Here is a 20,941-nt window from a genome sequence, read left to right on the forward strand (position 1 = left end):
GGGACTAGCATTTTATTCCATAGTTTTCCCTTGTTCAAGTTGTTTAAAGCTTTTAGAATTTTTATTTAACTTTCCCTTAAGCTGTTCTTGGGCCCTTTTTATTTTTTTAAAGTGGTTTATGTTCTCTTACTCCATGCGTCTAACTTAGGCCCTGATATTACACTAATGGTGAGTGGGTTGAATAGAATTCTTGGATGGTTGATCTATTTTTGAACCCTATGTACCACAAGCAGCATGTTTATGTTACCAAGTGCTTATGCAAAAAAGTTTTCAAGATTATCCTAACTTGCTTAAGATTCCTATATGCAATGAATGAATGCATGCCTTGAATGCCTGAAACATAACAAATTATGGTGCATAAACAAATGAATGTATGCATACTAATGTATAAAGGGATAAATGAATGCATATACTAATATTTGCCACAATATGATGCATGGGTGAATGCATATGTTAATGATGTTGTATTAAAGTTTGACATATAACAACTTAACAATAAATAAGTGATCAAATAAAATTTCTCAATATTTCATAAGGTTGATACAAATGAAGCTAAAAAAGTTCGTTCATACGTCCTAACTAGGGTTACATTCTAATAATGGATAAACATGGCTCTAACTTAAGGTTGGCTTATTATGTTTTATTACATGTGGTTTGGGTTCACAATCTAATAGTTCTCAACTTATTTCTCACATCCTTGTCCATCATAAACTAGTATGACACTCTAATCTTCACCTATAATAAGGTACAAACGAAAATAGTTTTATTTGAATGAGAGTATTTTGCTAAATTATTCGAAGACATAAAATCTCACAAAAAAGTATGTACTTTACTCTTTCTTAAGGAATATAGCTCGGGTGTAAAGCTCATGTTATGAAATGCAAATAAATGACGGACTATTACATGTTGACAATAAATAAAATATAAGAGAAAAAAAACTTTTAAAGAAAATAAAACTTATTAAGTTAAGCTTGGATAATATGAATTCATTTACTTGTCTAACTCTTAGCTATCCCTAATAAAATCACTAAATTGTTATAATGTATAGGTCTATAAATCTATTGCTAGATATAAACTTAGAAGTCGCTATCAATCTTTTTTATTTAAGTGTGATTGGTCACTTAATTAAATCTATCTCATTTTAAAGAGATGTTTCAATATTAACTTATGGATTTTTAAAAGGTTAATTATAGTCTACAAAATCAAAATTAGGTTTGAGAGTACAATTATGTGTAAAAAAAATTATAACACCCTTACAACCATCTAAAAGATGATACCAATTGATTTCATATTATCCAAAGCCTTAAAAGATTTTACCAAATAATTTAATATTAGAAAGTGTCCTTAAATTATTCTAATATATTGTTAATAATTTTAGGTCATTCTCTCATCTCAAAAGTATTCAAGGAGACTATTTATCACGCTTAATGAAGCTTCATCGTTTGGATTCATTTAATTTTTATACAAAAACCTTTATTTGTGACAAATAGGATTTTTGAAAATTTTGATGTTGAAATTTTTTTATAAATTTTCTAATATATTGGTAAAATTTAAAAAAAATTTCTCACTTAAGAATTTACAAAAAAAAAAAGTTATTTGCAACGTTTTTAGTAATTCTATTATTAAATATTCAAAATTGATTTTCATTATCAAAAAATTTTGTCTACAATAAAATATCCTACCTTATGTTGGTAGGATTTTATTTCTCAAAACTCATTTTTAAAAATTCAATCTTTCAATATGTCAGAAGATTTTATTTTTATTTTCTTTAAATTTTATTTTTTAAAAATTATTTTTTTTAAATTTTGAAACCTCCTAATATCTTAGTAAGATTTTATTTTGTCTTTATTTTTTTATTTAAATAAAACCTTTTTATTTAAATAAATATAAAAAATACAAAAATTAAAAAAAAAATTTAAATTTACTTTCGGCTCGACTCAATGGCTCGGTGCGGCTTGAAGACGGTTTCACTTGTAGCTTGGCTTGGAGTCAGCACAACTTGGTTCACTATTCTTTAGGCAAAACGAAGTAGTTTTGCTCAAGCTATAAACTGCCCAAAAAAATCAAAATGCGTTCATTCCCTCTTCTTCACTCTCTCTCTCTTCAAAAGTCTCTCTAAACTTTCTCTCCCTGCGATTTTCGACCACCACTGTCAGTTATGGTGACACCGCCGGCTGTCGTCGGTCGACCATCGTTGAAGCCCAAAATTCACCACGAACCCCCTTTCGGCCTCTTCGTCTCGGATATAGGGTCAGATTCTTGAAAATCGTCCCCTAATGTCTCAGATCTGCCACCAAAGCCGCGACCTAAAACCCTCTAGAACGTTGGCCTCCACCACTCGAATTGATTAGGTATTTCAGTATGTTCTTCACCTTTTCGTGCTTTTCTCGTTCATGGGTCTCGATCTGTGAAAGTTCACCTGTTGTCGTTGGCCACCTTAGTTGCTGCTGTTTAAAACTCCGTAAAACACCAGTTCGGCCTTCTTAACAACTTGGTGAACTTGGACTTTAAATAATCTTCTCTAATATTCCGTGATTTGTTTTCCTGCTATGAGTTTATTACGGTCTTGTCTTTTTTAATTGCTTCTCTCTATATGAACTGGTTTTCGGCTTAATTGTGTCTGGGTTTTTCATTTTTTGTGTAATGGCTTGGTTATGCTTATTGCTAGGTTTGGTAGTACACTAGTTGTTAGGTTTCTGTGGCAAGAGTGGTGATGGAATTGATGTTGACAAGGGTTTGAGAATATTGGTCTTGGCTAGCTGTTTGGGAAGATAATTTTGGGTTTTAGACTTCAATGGCAGGTGATAATCGCGGGATGGTGTGCGACAGTCGAGGGATGGTGGCAACAGTATAGTCGAATGTGGGGTGATGAGATGAAAACAGATATGACTGTCGATGGTTTTTTGGCAAAGAATCAACTTCTAATTGCAATGAGAATTGAAGCTGTTATCTTCTCTAATGGATTCTTCCACCCCCCTTTAATGTGCTTTACTGTGCTGATTAAATAAGCCTCCAAGTCTCAATCGAATTCAAGATAAAAAAATGGATTCCATCCCAAGGGACTTTCCTACGTTATCTCTTATAATTTCAAATTTCATCCCAAAAACTTTATTTTTAGAGCAATTTTGATCCAAATTCAAACACCGTAACTTATCATTTCAATTTTTTTATCATTTTCGAAAAAGTGATAATAGCAGCAAAATAAAACAATTACAAAATAGCGAATGGGCTTAGTTTGAGTTCAAAATCCAAGCTAAGCTCAAACTTCCAATGGTAAATTTAAAGCCAAACAGGTTAGTTTAAAGCTTAATCAAAATCTTAAAGTTTAAGCTATTGTGAATGAATATCTCGACACTAACTTGAGATTCAGGAACATTTCAAATGACTCCTATTAAAAATATATATATATATATATTTATATGGTGTTTACAATGCTTGAATATCACGCTATTCAAAATTTAAGCTCAATTAAAAAAAAAAAGAATTCATGATCACTACTCAAGGTCACTTAATTTTAATTGTATAGGTACATATAAACCAACCTGATGTTTTAATTGCTTGATAGTTAATATACATCAGCTTAAGTTCATCTCTTCATCATAACTTGAAATCCTTCATTAATTCATTAATTCATTAATTCCACCGTAATTTAAAAAAAAAAAAAATCCTGTGAGCTGCGAAACCTTTTGCAGTAAGTAAGTCCTATTTTTGTCTCTTCCTGCTTGTTGGATTTGCAGGGATTGGGGGCTGGATCTGGCAATCTGTTCCGAAAAACATAAATAATTGGTGTTGGTTTTTTATTTTTGTCACAATGTTGAAAAAAGGCCCACTTGGGAATTTTCTATATTCTAGTTTAGTATTATAAACTAAGCAATACAATGTTGGTGTTAACTGCATGGTGTGGTATGGCGTGAAACTTCACTCATCATATGACTGCATGTGTATCTCTGTCTTGTCTTAACTTCCAATTTTAAGATTTTGCACTCTTCTCTTCTCTATGCATTATCACTCCAAGCGTGCAATTTTTCCCCTCTGATCACCCTCCTGCAATTCTCATCCTTTTCTACAATTCTCCACTTCAAACACATCCACCCCCACCCCAAAGTTTTTTTTTTTTTTAACAAATGAATAATTATAGTCAATAAATTAATGTGGAAAGAGAGAGGAAAAAGCAAAAGGGCATTGGTCTTCCAATGAGTGGAAATGGGATTCTTGGGTCTTTATTTAGGCTTTCTCTTGCACCGAGAAATGGGAATCCATTCTAATCGTCAAAGATGACAACCAACAAGAAAAGAAAAAGAAGGAAGGAAAAAAAAAGGTGTAAATATATGAATAAAGGGGATGGAGCAACCTTGAAGCAACCCCCAAAAAAATGGAACGTTCTTCAAAGGCATTTCGAAGTTATGGCTTCTTTCTGATATCTCTAGCTTTTTGTCTCCCGGTTTGCTTCTATCTATTTTAAAAGGCAAAACCCTGCATTCATTCACCCAAATCGGATTATTTTAACATCTAGGATTAAGAGAGTGACCCATTTGATTAGCAACAAAAGAAAAAAAAATTAAAAAGAAAGACGCTATTTTTAAGAAGAATCCTATGGTGTGTAGGATGAATTCCAGCGAGAAAGGATAAGAAAACTAGGGAATATTAGCAGAAGATGCGACAAAGTAATTATTTCATGCTAGCTACCGTTTTAAAAGTTAGTATAAATTTAGTTAATTTGGGCATTAATTCAAGAAATCGATCGCCCATTTGCTTATTGAAGGACCGCTGCTTCGGATTCCATTAAGATTTCGGAATTCATAATTAAGTATTGAGCTTCTTTGAAGTTAATGCCCAAAGGAATATGGGGTAAAAAATTTCAGTGCATGAACAAGTAGTTTAATTTACCGTCTATGTGTGGAGTTTACAATAAGATAACACTATATATACGTCTCAAATTTTATGATATTTATTCATATTTGTACCTTCTTTAATTCTTTAAAGTAATTGTTTCAAAAGATAGTTGTACATATATAAAGTTCATTTGGATGAACGGTAATGTTAATTTTGATAAGATTAAAACAAAAATAATAAAAAAATTAAATATTATGTCAATAAAATTAAAATTAATGATGAAATAAATATTTTAATACAATCATAATAATATTGATTGTTAACACAAAATCTATTAGAAAAAAATGAGCAGGAGTAGTTCTATTTTTTTTTTTTAACATAATTGAAACTTTGTAATTGTAATTTTAGTTTAGAGAGTTGTATCATCTTCATTTGGATGCACGATAATATTGATTTCGACAAGATTAAAATAAAAATAATAAGAAAACTGAGTTTTCTGTCAGTGAAATTAAAATTAATAATAAAAAATATATTTTAATACAATCATAATAATATCAATTGTTAACACAAAATCTATTAGAAAATAACGAGCAGGAGTAGTTCTATTCTTTTTTTAATATAATTGAAACTATGTAATTGTATTTTTTTGTTTAGAGAGTTCTGTCATCATCATTTAATTTAAAAGGCAAAATTTTCTGATAGTTGCATTAAGAACTTGAAATTGAAAGAGTTAAAACTTGTGGTAACTTCATAGTCAAACAATAAATTAGGGAAAAGCTGCGTTTGGAGAAATTTGATGATTACTTCGTAAATGAGAGATTTTAATATTACAAACATACATTTCTAAAATAATTTGAAAATTTTAAGGGTAAATTTCATTTAGGCTTTCTTTTGGCTGTCCAAACATTCTCCTCTCTTTGCAGCTGTTGGAGTTTCATCTACCACTGGGCGCATTTCTTCTGAACAGAAGTTCAACCAAGTAAGCCCAAAGGAGGAACCCTCATCGAGTTCTTCATGGACGACTGAGAGACAACCTAGTAATTTTAATGGAGTTATGTCAGATGGTCAATCTCAGTCATTAGATTCAACAAATCAGAATGAGAAATGTAGGGAGAGCTCTGTTAATCGGCCAAGTATCCCATAAGTAAAATGCAAAGAAATGGGTCATGCAGCTGAATATCGCTCAGTCTCTCAGGCTTCTTATGCTGGTCTGTCTGCTCCAAGAACTTCTAGGATGGAGATAAATAAATAAAGGCAATAAGTTGAAAGCTGCAAATGCGGCAGCTATCCATTTGAGGCCTGGAATATATGAAAGAACATCTCAATATCCATCGTCAGTTTCCAATAACGCAAAGAATATGATTTCTGTTGAAGGTACGCATGAAGCCAAACAAATCTTTGTAATTAGGCTTCCATTGGTAATATGAAGCTTCTTAATTCACATTCCACTGATGCAGTCTCTTTAGTTTCTTTTGTTGGCAGTCTTTCAATTTTTTAGCTTCAGCATGATATTGAAGGGCCGGTGAAATGCTTTCAAAATAAGGCTGTTAACAAAATATCAAATAGATGACAAACTGAAGTACTTCTTGTCCTATGAAATTGAAAAGTTTGAGATAAATTATCTATTCTTCCTACTAATAAATTTTTGCTGAATTCTGCTCAAAATCGAAGGATCTTGATGAAATTTACTCAAATTTTAATTATATTACTAGACTGAAGGAATATAATCCTTTACCAGAAAAAAAAAAGGTACATAGCCTATGAATTTATGAAAATGACCATAGAATTTGAAGGCGAACTATATATCTATAATCAGAATAGAATGACCGTAAAATGATTGAACTAAATTATTAGATTTCATTATTACAACCGTATAACCAACGTGCTTAATTGATAATAACTCCAAAATATGGATATATTCGAAAAGGCTATAAACATAATGGGGCGTTTAAACAGTCTTAATAATTGGATTGTCACCCAATTATTGAGATTTTGCAGCCTAATTATCAATACAATTTGGGGACCACTTATCAAATAATTAGCACTCATCAATTTACACATATAATTGGTTTATATCCTCTATAAACCCCCTCCCCCCCCCCCCCCCCCCCCAAAAAAAAAAAAAAAAAAAAAAACTTTTTGCACTCTTGGACCAGGTCTTGCCCCAAATTCACCCGAAGCTAGGATCCCAACCATCAGTTGCATTAAAAAAAAAAAATTCTAAGAGCAATTGAGATCTGGCCCCCGGTATAGCTCCCTTTGCATTGCAGTAGCAGTTGTGAATGCAACATCAATATTATCTATTCTAATAGTAGCTCCTTGAAAAGTGGAAAAAAAGAAACTAGCTCCATGTGGGTTCCAAGCACTAAAAGCATTGGTCAAAGCAGTTAATGAACTGGTATCTAAAATTTCAAAAGTAAGTGCATTTGAGAGTCTTGTTGGAATCCTTTATCTCACTTAAAAATGACCATACATTTGATGGTTTGGTCTTTAGAGTTAGACCATTTGTCTTGTGTTCCCATTTACTTTGGGTTGAGACATTTAGATTGAAACAGGGCAAAGGGACCAACATTTTTGTATTATATTAAGGAACAAAACAGGTTTAAGAAGCTTTTTATGACTTTTCTCTCTCTCTCTTTCTCTTAAAGATGTACAATTAGATCTTTTAAATGATCGCTTTAGAACTAAGCACTAAGCAAGCCATAACATTTGTGCATACTGCAAAAGCAGCAGAAAATGAAATGCATGTTCAGATGTGTATGGCTTATTCCATGGACTGTGTTATAAAAGTTCTTAAAAAAAAATGGTCCCACTACACGAGTCAATGGCATGGACATTAGAGACAATTTTAGTTATAGGCCCACAACACCAACGAAACATGATTTAATGAATTTTAGTAACCATTGGTCCTTAAAACACATTTTCTTAAATCCTTATCTGGTTTGGATTTTTGTGAGCCTCAAAGTTTCTTAATTGAAGACCATGGATACTTTACCTGCAGCTGGTCTACTCTGTAACCACCCACCTTTTGTCTTGTTTGCATGAGAAATTAAGAAATTAAGACCCATCAGATGAGTTCACTTTAGCCAAAATTCAACACATACCATCTTCCTCATTTGACTTCCATCAATTCTAATCAATTAAAAAACCCTTTAAAAATTACAACTCTCCAGACTTTGGAGTACTCTAATTCATACAATTTTTACTGTCTTACTGATAGTCTCTTACCCCTTTCTACTTGCAAACAGAAAATTAACCCAAAGCTGTCCAGGAGTTACGAACTCGCCTGCCATGAGATAAAAGTTGCTTCCATGGTAGATTACCAGAAGATATTATTGCAGGGTTGGTTCTGGAGCCTTTTTAGTTGTATATAGGAATGGTGGGAAGTGAAATATTTTAAGATTTTCACATGGAGTTGTTACTGGTTTGGTGCAAATAGGAAAACACAATTCAAAACTTGCCATTGTCCTTGTAATTTTTGTCGATTATAAATATTGCCTGGGTGGGTGGAGGATTGGAGAGGTCGAACTGGTTGCCGATGCTTGATATTTCATATTTGTGGAAAGGATTGAGCAATGCAAAATATATCTAGAAACCATGTATTTTTTTTTCTTGTCCTGGCAAATTAAAAATGCCATTGGTTAAATATCTATTTCAATTATCAGGAAATGCATATCAACTTTCTCCTTGAATCTTTTTGAACTACTCCCTGCTTGACATTCAATTATAAGTAGGTGATTTCTATCTTCTGCAATTGGCATAGCTGACCGCATTTTCGTTTATTTTCTTTTTTTGGTAACCTCTACCTAATTAGGTGAAAAATTTTAAACAGAAAAATGGAGCAGTTGCACCAATATTAATTTGAGCAAAATACCAGGGAAAGCACAGTACCATTATTTTAGAAAGTGGGCATGAATCTCACGTCCACCGTGCATTCTAATTCAATTTTGGATATAAATATTCACAATAATTTTAATTTATGAGGTGGGGTAAAATTATGAGGTATAATAGATCAAAGTTCATAATAACTATCAAATTGATATAAATTATGATATTTAGTATTAGAGTTGGCTTTAAAATACTATAAATGTTTCATCCAAGATAATATATTTTTATTGGAGTAGAAGAAGATGTCATAACTTTAAAAAGGAGCCATGGCATGGACTATATATTAAAATTTGATTTGGGATATAATTTATCATACCATTTTTAATTTATAAGAAATTTTTTGTAAAACAAAATTGTAAAATTTAATAAATTAAAACGAACAATACTTAATAAATTAGTGTAAATTATGACACACAACTAATAACTTTGAAGCAAAATTTGTAAATATCTTTAATTTTGATGGTTTATGTGGAATAATACACCATAGCTCCTAAGATCTTCAAACCTTTATTTCGAATCCTTAAACCATATGTTTTCAAAAACCCAACATAAATTAAACCAATAATCACTGACTATTCTTGTGCATAGAAAAAACTAGCATCTTTTGAAACGTATCAGCTTCTCAAAACAAGTGTTGTGAAAATGGTTTAGATTTATCCATATCTTGTAACAGAGATGACTTTTCCGCAAGTTTGTTGAGCACTTACAAAATAGTTTATTCCATTGCTACTGAAACCCTAATTGCAGGTAACACTAACATAATCTAAGTCTAACCGTCATCCATAAATAACTTAAATGACTAGCAATGAATTGAAAATATAGTGATTGATTGCCCTGAGCTCCTCCCTCCTGGAAGGTCAAAAGCCAAAACAGTTGAGACTTGAGAATGAGTGAATGACGAATTTGGACCTGCCACTTGTTGATTCACCAAATGATCTTCTCCTGACGTCTACCCTCAAACCTTGCACTAAGAGCCTAGGACTATCCGATCACTTCCACATTTTTCTGTTCGGAACCTCAACTGCATTACGGGAGCCAAAATCTCCACAACTCCTCCAATTGAAAATCAAGGTGAAGGGTCCAATGATTAAATAAGAGGTGAAAATTTCTGGATTCTATAACAGACAACTGCTTAAATAAAGAATTCAAAAATATATAATAATAATTAAGATAGTTGGTCTGGTTGTCTTTGGTGAAGCAATAAATTATCATATCTAATTTTATTATCGATGTTATTTTTGTTTTTAAATATATATTTTTGTTATTAATTTTAATTTTATCATTATTATATTTAATTTTACTAACAATACATTTTCAATTTCATCCTGGTCATTATCAAATAGAGTCTTAAAAATTGTTGCTTTTCTCACATAGAGAGAGAATCACTACTCCCGTAGTGGTTTTTTTAGGAAAAGAGAAAAAAAATATAGGAAAAGCGAAATAACGAAAAATAAAGATAATTATCGATAGAGATAGAAGTTGATACAAATAATTAAAATTTAAAATTTAGATACAAAGTATTTAGATTTAAATTCGTATAATTTTCTGTTAATAAATAATTTATAAGTTTAAAAATTTTCAAAAAATTCATAAATTTCTTTGTAAATCGAGGATTTCTTTTGTAACCTTGGAGACGGCTAACCTACTCTAAACGTTTTATCCACCAAAGAGAAAGAAAAATAAGGATAACTCTTTTGACTTTTGAAACTCAAAACGGACGAAGAAAATATAAAATATAGTGAATTTCCAAAATAAAGCAGCAAAATTAAGTGGTGAATTACCGAAGACTCCAGTCCACAGTCCCCATCTTTTGAGAAAGAGAAAAAGAACAAATAACTGTCCCTCCTCTTTTCCCACTCTCTCCCTCCATGCTTGTTGTATTCTCATTATTGCACTTCTCTTTATACACAATGTACATAGAGATAGTGGTGCTCTCTCTTCAACGCCACTGAGCTGACCTTTAACGGACTATAATCAATTTATGGAGTTCGATCTTGAAAACCCACTAACAAACTTCAATGACTTCTGCCCTGCTTCTATCCCTTCCCTCTTCCTGGTTGAATCTGATTACATGCCCTCAGAGAACTACTTAAACACTCTCAAAGCTAGAGATCTTGATATTTCTGTCAGACGAGAAGCTATCTCTTCAATCTCACAGGCAAGTAAATAACCAACTTAATTTCTGAGAAGAAAGAGTTAACCGTGTGTTAATTTCATTTATGCTTATGGAAATGATGAATTTGACTCGTTTCAGTTTTCTTGCAAATTCGGTCCCTTTTTATCATATCTTGCTGTCAATTATCTCGATCGTTTCTTATCAAGCCAAGGAATACCGGTAAAGAATCCTTAGACCCGTTAGTATTAAGTAGCAGCGTTTATTTCAGTTTATAGAGCCGCAAAACTAACGACTGAACCTTGATGCTAGTTGCAGCAACCTAAGACATGGGTTCTAAGACTTCTTGCAATTTCTTGCGTCTCTTTGGCTGCCAAGCTGAAGAAAACAGAGTTCTCTCTCACCGATTTTCAGGTAAAATTCTTATACTTAGATGTAGTAGGCAATTCATGTATTGTATCCATTTATTTTGTGTTTAACATATGTAGAATATTAAAATTATTGTGTTACAGTTTGTATGGATACATTAGGCACAAAATGTATTTGTTTTGTTTTTATTAAATTTATATATAATTTTTGTTAAAATTTTAAGCCTTTTTGTAGATATATATATTGGATTAAATTACTGTATCCTGATTAAAATTCCCATGTTGGCATTGACAACCGTAACATTAGTAAGGAGAACTTTTATATGGTAGAGGTGTCCTTATGTAATCTTTTGCTGTGGAAAATATACAGGGTGATGGAGGTTTCATGTTTGATGCACAAACAATAAAGCGAATGGAATACCTAATCTTGGGAGCACTAAAATGGCGAATGCGTTCAATTACTCCTTTCTCTTTCGTCTCTTTTTTCATTTCATTCTTCAAGCTCAAAGACCATCCATTAAGGCAAGCCCTTAAAGCTCGAGCTGTTGAAATAATCTTTAAAGCTCAAATCGGTAGGTCTTCTTCCCTAATATACCAAGAATGCAGGCAACTACCACCACTTTAATTTCCTTCCCTCAAAACTCACAAAATACTTTCCATTTTTTTTTTGTGTGTAACAGATATAAAGCTTTTAGAGTTCAAGCCATCAATAATTGCTGCATCGGCACTTATCTCTGCTTCCCATGAACTTTTTCCCTTGCAATTCCCCTGCTTTATAAAAGCAATTTCTAGCTGTTCATATGTAAATAAGGTAAACCGAAGCCATCTAGGCATATATACTTTTAATAGTATACCATTTGACATTTCCCACGCATTGAAATACAAAAACCAACCAACAGATTCTTTTATTTTATTTTATTTAGTAAATGCACTTTACAATTTACTCTGAAAATGATAATTAAACATCCAATTTATTAACGTTTCCTATATACGTGCTAATTTGGCTGCAGGAAAACCTGTTAAAATGCTACAATTCGACGCAAGAGATAGTGAAGGAGGGATATGAATCAGTGCTTGATATGGTTTCGAGCTCCAACACGCCTGTCAATGTGCTTGACCAGCCTTTTTCAATAAGTTCAGAAAGTGAAACAATCAATGGCATCGTTACAACAACCACCAATGCCACCGTTACTCTTGAGAACAGAGAGGGACATAAAGAGAAGGAAAATTAATGATTACTGGAACAATGAAACGGTCCACCTCTCCCACGTCCAATACTGTTGAAGTTGATCGTCAAACTGTATCAAAAGTTTTAATCAATGATGCACCCAAAAAAACAGCTTTAATCAATGACCCATTTTGAGAGTGACCCTAGCAAGCTAGCTCTCCTTCAAATAAGAAACGAAAATGAGAAATGGATGCCAGAGATGAATATGAGAAGTTGATGTTTCGTTCATAGCAACCCCAATCACTGCTAGGCTATGCACTTGTTATGGCCACCAATCCACTCTCTTTCTTAGCTAGAATTGAGGGGTGAAAAACAGAAGATAATTTTGTTTTGTTTTTTTTTCTTTTAGGCACCAAACAATGACAAAAAATAACTTTGAATTGTAGGCTTGGAGTTTTGTTTGTCGGTTTGGCGTTATTTTGGTTGTGTCTCTTACTTTCTGACAGAAGAATAATAGTGACAGCACTCCTAATACAACAAAATTAATATATTCTTGGTAAATTAAAATGGAATATTGTTTGCCTTCTTTTTTGTTTTAAATCTGATATAAATACAACACAATGAAATTTTTATATTTTAAAATATGAAGGAAATAAAGCGAAGAAGAGGTTTAAAATGTGAAATTTAAATTGTGAAATGCAGAACCGCTCTATAAATAATTTGATGAAATCGAAACATTTTGAGGGCAAATTATTATTAAGAAGGAATTATATAGGAGTGTAGTGATTCAGCAGTAATTAATATATGATAAGTGAAGTTTTAGACGGAAGTATTTCATATATATAATTTCATAATTGTTTTTTTTTTTATCAAAGAATTTTATATATTTTTTATTGTAATTATTTAATCATAATAAAAATTTATTTAAAGATCTATTACTTAAAAATATGATTTTCATATAAAATTTTGCTAAATTTTATATAATTTTAAATTATAATTAATTAATTAATTATAATACAATTATTATAAATAATGTACTTCCTTACCAAACAAACTTCTTTGTATCTACCAAATAACATCCCAACGTCTATTTTGAAAAATCGATGTTCCTGTGGCGATAGTAACAATACACAAAGGAAAGTTGGACCACTGCAAATATAAGTCAAAAAATAAAAAGCTATCCATTGACATAAATATAAATATAAATCAATTTTAATACACCACTATATATTTAGGAAAAAAAAGTTATATATACTCACTTAATATATATATATATATATATATTTCACATAAAATTTTGACCTTATAAGTTTTTTAAATTCTATTATAACAAAAGTTTTAATATTTTCTCTTAAATTTTTATAATAAAAAATAAATATGCTAAGTGTATCATTTGAACATAATACTTTAATGCATGTAGAAATATCCATTTAGTTATTGATTGTGCCGAGCTAAACTAGAAAGGTAAGATCCTAGAATCACAAGAGAGAAAAAGAGATTGATTAAGGACAAAAGTTTAAGTCCGAGATCAACTAGAGGGGAAAATAAAAAGAATAATAAGGGAAATGGAGAGTGTCAAATGTTTAGATGGCATCTAGATGGCTCTATTTATAGCTAGGAGATGAGAGGTTTTGGGAAGCCTAAGCTGCTCAAAGTCAGCCCTATGTTAAGGGATGACCTGGTAGGCCGAGCTGATTTAAACGTTAACCATCCATTCAGAGGATGACAAATTAACATTAAGAAGGGCTCGTTGGGCAAATTGATAAGGTGGTTGAGCTAATGTGGCACTATGACCTTATATTGGTTTGACATTCAGGTCGGTCCAAAAGTCTAAAATATCTTTAATTGTTTGCTAGCAGTCTTTAATGAGAGAAGATGATTAAAATACCCTTTGAACCTAAAAATGTCTCTAATATTCTATCCCCAATCGAGAAGTTTGAGTATCAGACTGACAAGTGTTGAGTGAGTCGATTTGATGTGTATTTAGTGATATCGAGCTTAACTTTGTTAAGCGTGGGCTTTGGAAATTTATCTAGTTAATCTGACCTTAAGTCATCGAGGTGGGTGACTGTAGGTGCCAATGTGAAGGAAGATTGGATTGAGTAGTTCTACAGTTAGTTGTCAACATGCTTTATGTGCCCAACGTTGCATCTGATCGTAATTCACTAATATGCTATTGTAGTAACCGATGTTAGATGTTTTTCTTGGTTTATAAACTTGCCTTTTGCATTAATGCATGATCGACCTAGTCAATGTGACTAGCTTTATTAAGGTGATTAACATCCCCTTTTACAGATTGATTTGTTATTAGAAAGTGAAAATGCATTTAATAAAGAGAGAGAACAATTGGCAATTAAATGAATTTGGGTTGAAAATGTGAAAAGTCATCATCGGTAACCATTTTTACCATGTGGCACAATCTGGAACGTTTATCTGATCTTTGCATTAGCTATATAAAAGGTATCCTTAGAGCTTTCATCTCACTTTACAACTTTCTTACTCTCATGTTGACCTAATTTGATTGACCTTCTATCCTTTTCTTGCTTTCTTACTTTTAATCTCATTGTACATTTCTTTACCCTTTATAATTATGTCTTCTGATTCTAGTATGTTTGGGAGTTTTAGAGTGGAACCAAAGAAAAGTTAGCTCAATCGTTAGTGTTCTACAAATGATGAAGTCTTTTCTGTCTTTGAAGGAAAAGATTATAGCTGAGTAGCTTTTTGATTGAACTCAATGTTTGTTGAAAGTCAGAAACAACTTGAAGAGAATACTCATGCCAAAACAGAGCAAGTCTATCATGGTGTGGATGAGCTTTTTGCCGTAATAGACTTTGCCCTTGAAAATCCACCAGCTTTGATGTTTGGGGTCAATTCGACCTTTCCTATTAACCTTTCTTCCTCTTCTTCTGCTCCACCTCTTTCTTGACCTTAAACTTTTAGTTCTACTTTTCCCAACATCCTTCTAACCAACCTTAAGCTTCACTTCAAGTCTGTATTATGAGTTTGAGAAGTTTCTTGCTTTTTTTTTCTTTTTTTTCTTATTCTTTTTCTTCCAACATGGTGGAGATCCTAACTCTTATTCGAGTGTAAGCCCTTGTTGCCTCCTTAGAAGATGAGTCATTTGATGATGAAACTTTAAAGGGTGAATGAGTTGTGGACGAGCAAGTAGAGGGGTTTAACCAAGCTGAGGAAAAAGAAGAAGGAGAAGGTTGCCTCAAGTAGTGATGCATATAACCTCATCCTTTTTTATACCTCTAGTGATTTAGGCATAATCACAAAAAATGTGATGCAGAGCTTAAAGGGTAGATGAATACTGAAGACTATTTTAACATGTTCTCAGTGCATTGCTCTTATGTTTTGAAGGTCAAGTTTAACTTTTTTGAGAAGCGATATAACATAATAGTGCTGACTACCGACGATCGAGTTATTACTCTTTTGGATACTGATAAGATTTAGGTGTACTGGGAGTCTATGTGGTCAATCTGATGTTTCTTTTACAATTTTTAATTGTTACTCTTTTTTTTTCTCATGATTTAACTACTACTTAGGTCACTCTTATTTATTTTTGGTACATAATAGGATTAATTATTCTTTGTAGGAAATTGAGCTTAGACCCCACAGTTTCTTTATTTAGAGAATTTTTTATAATAAAAAGTATCCCGTTGATAAGAGCTTCTTTTATATCACAGCTCGTCTTATGAAAAAAAATTTTACAAATTGTCTGAGTTCAATAAAAAGTTGAAAGTTGTTCTTCCTTTACATTTAGAAAGATAATAACAAGGAATGAGAGGTGAATAATGGATCGGGCACATTTAAAGACATCCAAGTCAATCCTCTCACCATTAACAAACTTGAAGCTTAGGAGAAAATAATAAACTTCATCAAGAAAGGGAGTTAGTTGTGGATGCTTATGAGCTAACCTTCATTTCTATTGTAAATGAGGTTAAGTATTGGAGTAGATCCAAAATAACTTCACATTATGTTTATTTAACAAGAATTTTTTCTAACACTTAGCTCACCTCTTTATATAGATATATCACTACAGATGGCAGATTTTGAGTTCCTTCATTTTCTCCGAGCTCTTAAACTGAAAAAAAAAAAAAGGTAAAGCTTCAAGTTAGCTCGGTACTCCTTTAATGAAAGTAAAAATAATCAGCCTTTCTTCTCTTCCTTATTTTCCTTCTAATTCAACTATGCCTTAAAAGAGGCAAAAGCAAACAACTTAAAGGGAAAAAAGCCTTGAAGAAACAAAAGACGGAGGCCTGTCCTGCCAGACTAAACACCAAGTTACAGCCTACATTGTAGGGAATGGCAATAAATAAAGAGTTTGACTTCACAGAAAATGTGTTTGAAGACTCTAAGGTGGTACAAAGATCACAAAGATGACATTTTCTAAAAAAAGGTCAACACCTTTTAGCTTAATTTATTTTTCTTTTTTAACTTTTCTTATTTTTCTTAAGATTAAGCTCAATTTTTATTTCATGTAATCTCTAAATAGCTCTTGACCTTTATCTCCCAAACTGTAAAGCAAGTTGAGTTAAATGCTTACTGGGCTTTTATGAACTATCATAAGACCAAATAGGACCTGAAAGATTATACTTAGGATCTTTATAAAGCCATCGAGGCTAATAAAAAGATGAAGGCCTTTTCAATCGAGGCAAAGAAAGACAAGAAAGAGCTCAATAAAAAGATGGATGACTTAGCTACTTAGCTTAAAGACATGTTGATGCAAAAAGCTACAACTGAGTCTCTCCAACAACAAGCTAACCTTAAGCTCAATAAGGCTTTGGCTGAGGTGGCTAGGTTAAAGTTAGAGTTAAAGGCTAAGAAGAAAGTAAGACAACAGGTAATAAATGATTTCCTAACATACAGATAGAGTTTACTCAAACAAGGTTTTCAATGTCTTCAACTTGGTAAAATAAGAGGTACAATTCCATTTTATTGACTTGAAACTCGACTTGTCTAACATCAGCCTTGACAATATTAAGTCTCGGGCAGCTCCTGTTCCTACTAAAGCTGTTGAGGATGAAGAGGACATTGATCTTGAAGCTAAGGTTAATGCTACCTTTGAAGCTAAAGTTGGAGTTGAGCTTGAAACTGGTGAGCCATAAATGCCATCCAAAGAGCAAAGATGAGAGGCTAAGGAAGAAATGAATGCTTAGAGTCGCTCTTTTTTTTTTAATCTTTTTGTTGATTTTTTTGTAAACTTTCAAATCATATTTTGTAAAGAATACTTTTAACTCAAATTCTATCAATTGAAATGGAAATGGAATGGAAATGAATATACATTTTTGCCCAGGTTTTAGCTTTACTTATGCTTTCTTTATTTTGTAGCTCGGTTATTTCGAAGTTAACAATTTAAATAACGATGTCTTAGCTTGGTATTCCATAAATGGAACTAATAAAATAAACCATAAATTAACTTGAGAATCCATATAAAATGTTAGCTCAGTGTAGTGCTATGATCGAGGTCTCTATTTTAATTATGAATTTGCTTCTCGAAGTCAATTTCATAATCCTAGTAGACCCTGTACAACAAGTGTTAGGTGAACTTAATTATTTTATCAAGCTAGGTGGAAAATGTTGGATATTAGACTTTATTCCTCACTTAATTGATTATGATACTATAATTTAACAAATATGAGCTTGGTTATTAATGAGCTTAAGATTTTGGATGACATTTACCTAGCATGAATTTTGAACAATCTTGAAGTTTTTATTAGCTTAATTATTCACAATTATAAATGTGAGCTTGGCCTCATAACCTTCATTGGTAATAGACCTTAAAGTTATTCACATTTTATGTCATTGAAATAGGATTTCTATTCATATCTTGTAGGTTATAGTTTTATTGTGGATGTCCTTTTTAATGATGTAGGGGCCCTCCTAATTTAGGGCTAACTTTTCACCCCAGTCGTTGACTCGTAAGGCTTTCACCTTCTTAGGTATTGGTCACCTTTTTATGTTTTTTAATCGGACCCTCTTGTTGTATAAATTGGACACTTTTTGTTGATATGCTACTATTATTGTTAAAGCTATGTCTATTTACTCTTTTGCCAAATCCAGATTGGCCCTAAGAGCCTCATTGTTCTTTTCTTCGATTTTGAGGTTAACTCAAAGGCTAGGGAGGTTGATCTGAATAGACTTTTACTCCAAAAGCCATATTGAAGAAGTTTTCTCTTATAGGTACTTTTATGGTCATCTTAAAGGCCCATAATACACCAGATAGCTTGTCAGCCCACTTGTCCTTAGCTTAATCAAACTTTTTCTTAAAGGCTTCCAATAAGGTCTTGTTAACTACCTCGGCTTGGCCATTAGATTGAGGGTGTGGAACCGAGGTAAATCTCAAATTAATGCTAAGATTAAAGCACCATTCTTTGAACCTAGGATTATCAAATTGTTTCCTATTGTTTGTTGTTATGGATTGACATAGGCCAAATTTACAAACTATAGTTTTCTAAACAAACTTTTTGACCTAAGCTTCAACTATAGTAGCTAAAGCATCAGCTTCAAGCCATTTATTGAAGTAGTCAACTGCTACCAACACAAATCTCCTTTGTCCTATGGCGAGGTGAAAGGATTAAGGACATCTATCCTCCCACTATATAAAAGGCCAAGGGCCAACTATAGGAACAAGTTCGGTTAATGGAAGATGTTGTACATGTGTGAATATTTGGCATTTATCACATTTCTTCACTAGATTGATTGCATTTTTTTAACTGGTTAGTAGTATCCCTATCTTAATACATTGTAAATGAGTGGTTGAGATCAGAGGTGATTACTACATATTCCTTCATAAATTTCTCTGAGCACATAGATTATTTCCTTCTCGTCTATAAATCTGAGGTAAGGCAAACTGAAAGACCTTTTATATAATTTCTCATTGATCATGGTGTACTGAAGAGCTTTTCTTATTAGGGTTTTAACTCAAACTTTACTATCAAGTAGTTCACCAGTCGTCAGGTAAGTTCTGATTAAGGCTATCCATAACTTTTTGTCTTCAATTTGGCTTACCAATTTTTCATCAATACTTTTTTTTCTAGCTCCTCCACTAGGACATGAGCTAAGACATTGGTCATTATCCCTGATATTAGTTTAGATAGTGAATCAACCAATGTATTTTTTGACTTTAGTAATTTTTTTTATTTACCTTAGCCTTAGAGAATGTGGCCAAATGTGCTAATGCTTTATCTAAGTACTTCTTTATTTTTTTTTCATGAGCTTTAAATTCTCGATTTATTTGATTGATGACCAATTGGGAGTCACCATACACAACAATGTTCTTTACATTTAGCTCGGCTGTTAGTCTCAGGCTGGTAATTAGGGTATCATATTTGACCATATTATTCAAGGCTTTGAATTTGAACTTCAAAACATATTGGAGCTATAGATTTTTTAAGTTGATCAAAATAGGCTAACCCCATTTTTCTGATTAATAACAGATCTATTAACAAAAAACTTTCACATTTCTTCTTTTTTTACTTTCTCAACCTTTTCGACCACTTCATCGATCTAAGTCGAGATGCATTTAGCAAACGAAGTCTATTAGGACCTATGATTTTAGAGGTGACCTAGTAAGTATACGTAGGTTGTATTTATTGAGTTCTACTATCCATTTGATCAACTTACTTGATAATTTTAATTTTTGTAGAATATGTTTAAGTGGTTAATCGGTTAAAATGTTGATTGTGTAAGTTTAAAAGTATTGCTTGAGCTTTCTGATGTCACAACAATATAAAAGCCATTAAAGTTCCAATCGTAAGTGTGGGAAAAAAAAATCGTTTGGGGCTCAAGAACAACAAGCCATGAAAGCCCAATCCAAACTTGAGCTTTATTTATTGGTTTATAGATGGTTTTATGAATTTGAGCTTTATTTATTGGATTAATAATTTACATACCGATAATATATACTATATATTACTCATTAATATACATAGACACAAATACATGAATATGAGAGTCGTTCTAAAAAAATCTTATTTTTGAATTTAAAAAAAAGCTCAATAGTAAAAATTAAAAATGTTGAGTAATTTTGTATTGTTTTAGTGCATGATCATGTGCCTTTTATGTGGATATGTTTTTCTAAATATGTACTATTATAATTAATATACATTTAAATTATATATAATTATAAAATATAAATAGTAAGTCTTTTAAATATAATTATACATTTAAATATAATAATAATTATTAAAAAAGCTTTACATTTTTTAATATTATAAAAATCCAATTATAATGAAATTGAAAAATCTGATATTAAAAAAAAATGTTAATTATACATTCAATATTCCATTAAAATATATTAAAATATAAAAACGGTGTAACTAATCTTAAATATATTAATAAAAAAACATTTTGTTAATTAAAGTACATACAAAATTCCAAACCAATTAGAAAGATTAATTTTGCAAACTCAAATTTTACTTTTAACTTCAAAACCAATAAATCATGATTATATAAAAAAAATTAGAACATGTATATGCAATATTCATCGAAATAAATTTAAAAACTTTTTTGAAAGATTATTAGATCCTATTGAATAAATGATTTGAAGAACTTTTACATGTCACA

General features: G+C 31.7%; 1 long non-coding RNA gene and 1 pseudogene across 2 annotated transcripts; both read left to right on the forward strand.

Annotated features, from left to right (window-relative positions):
• The first annotated feature begins 1,987 nt into the window (after positions 1-1,987).
• Positions 1,988-2,959, forward strand: LOC149514401 (uncharacterized). Its single transcript, XR_016328486.1, has 2 exons — positions 1,988-2,351; positions 2,789-2,959. It is a non-coding gene; the product is annotated as an uncharacterized LOC149514401 (long non-coding RNA).
• Positions 2,960-10,587: 7,628 nt separating this feature from the next.
• LOC111298318 (putative cyclin-D6-1) lies at positions 10,588-12,928 on the forward strand (annotated as a pseudogene). The gene is made up of 6 exons (XR_016328487.1): positions 10,588-10,879; positions 10,976-11,056; positions 11,153-11,248; positions 11,573-11,774; positions 11,883-12,013; positions 12,213-12,928. The product of XR_016328487.1 is annotated as a putative cyclin-D6-1 (transcript).
• Positions 12,929-20,941: the final 8,013 nt, after the last annotated feature.

This window comes from Durio zibethinus, chromosome 16 (assembly GCF_047325235.1).
Source record: "Durio zibethinus cultivar Kanyao isolate XHJ-2024 chromosome 16, ASM4732523v1, whole genome shotgun sequence".
Taxonomy (NCBI): domain Eukaryota; kingdom Viridiplantae; phylum Streptophyta; class Magnoliopsida; order Malvales; family Malvaceae; genus Durio; species Durio zibethinus.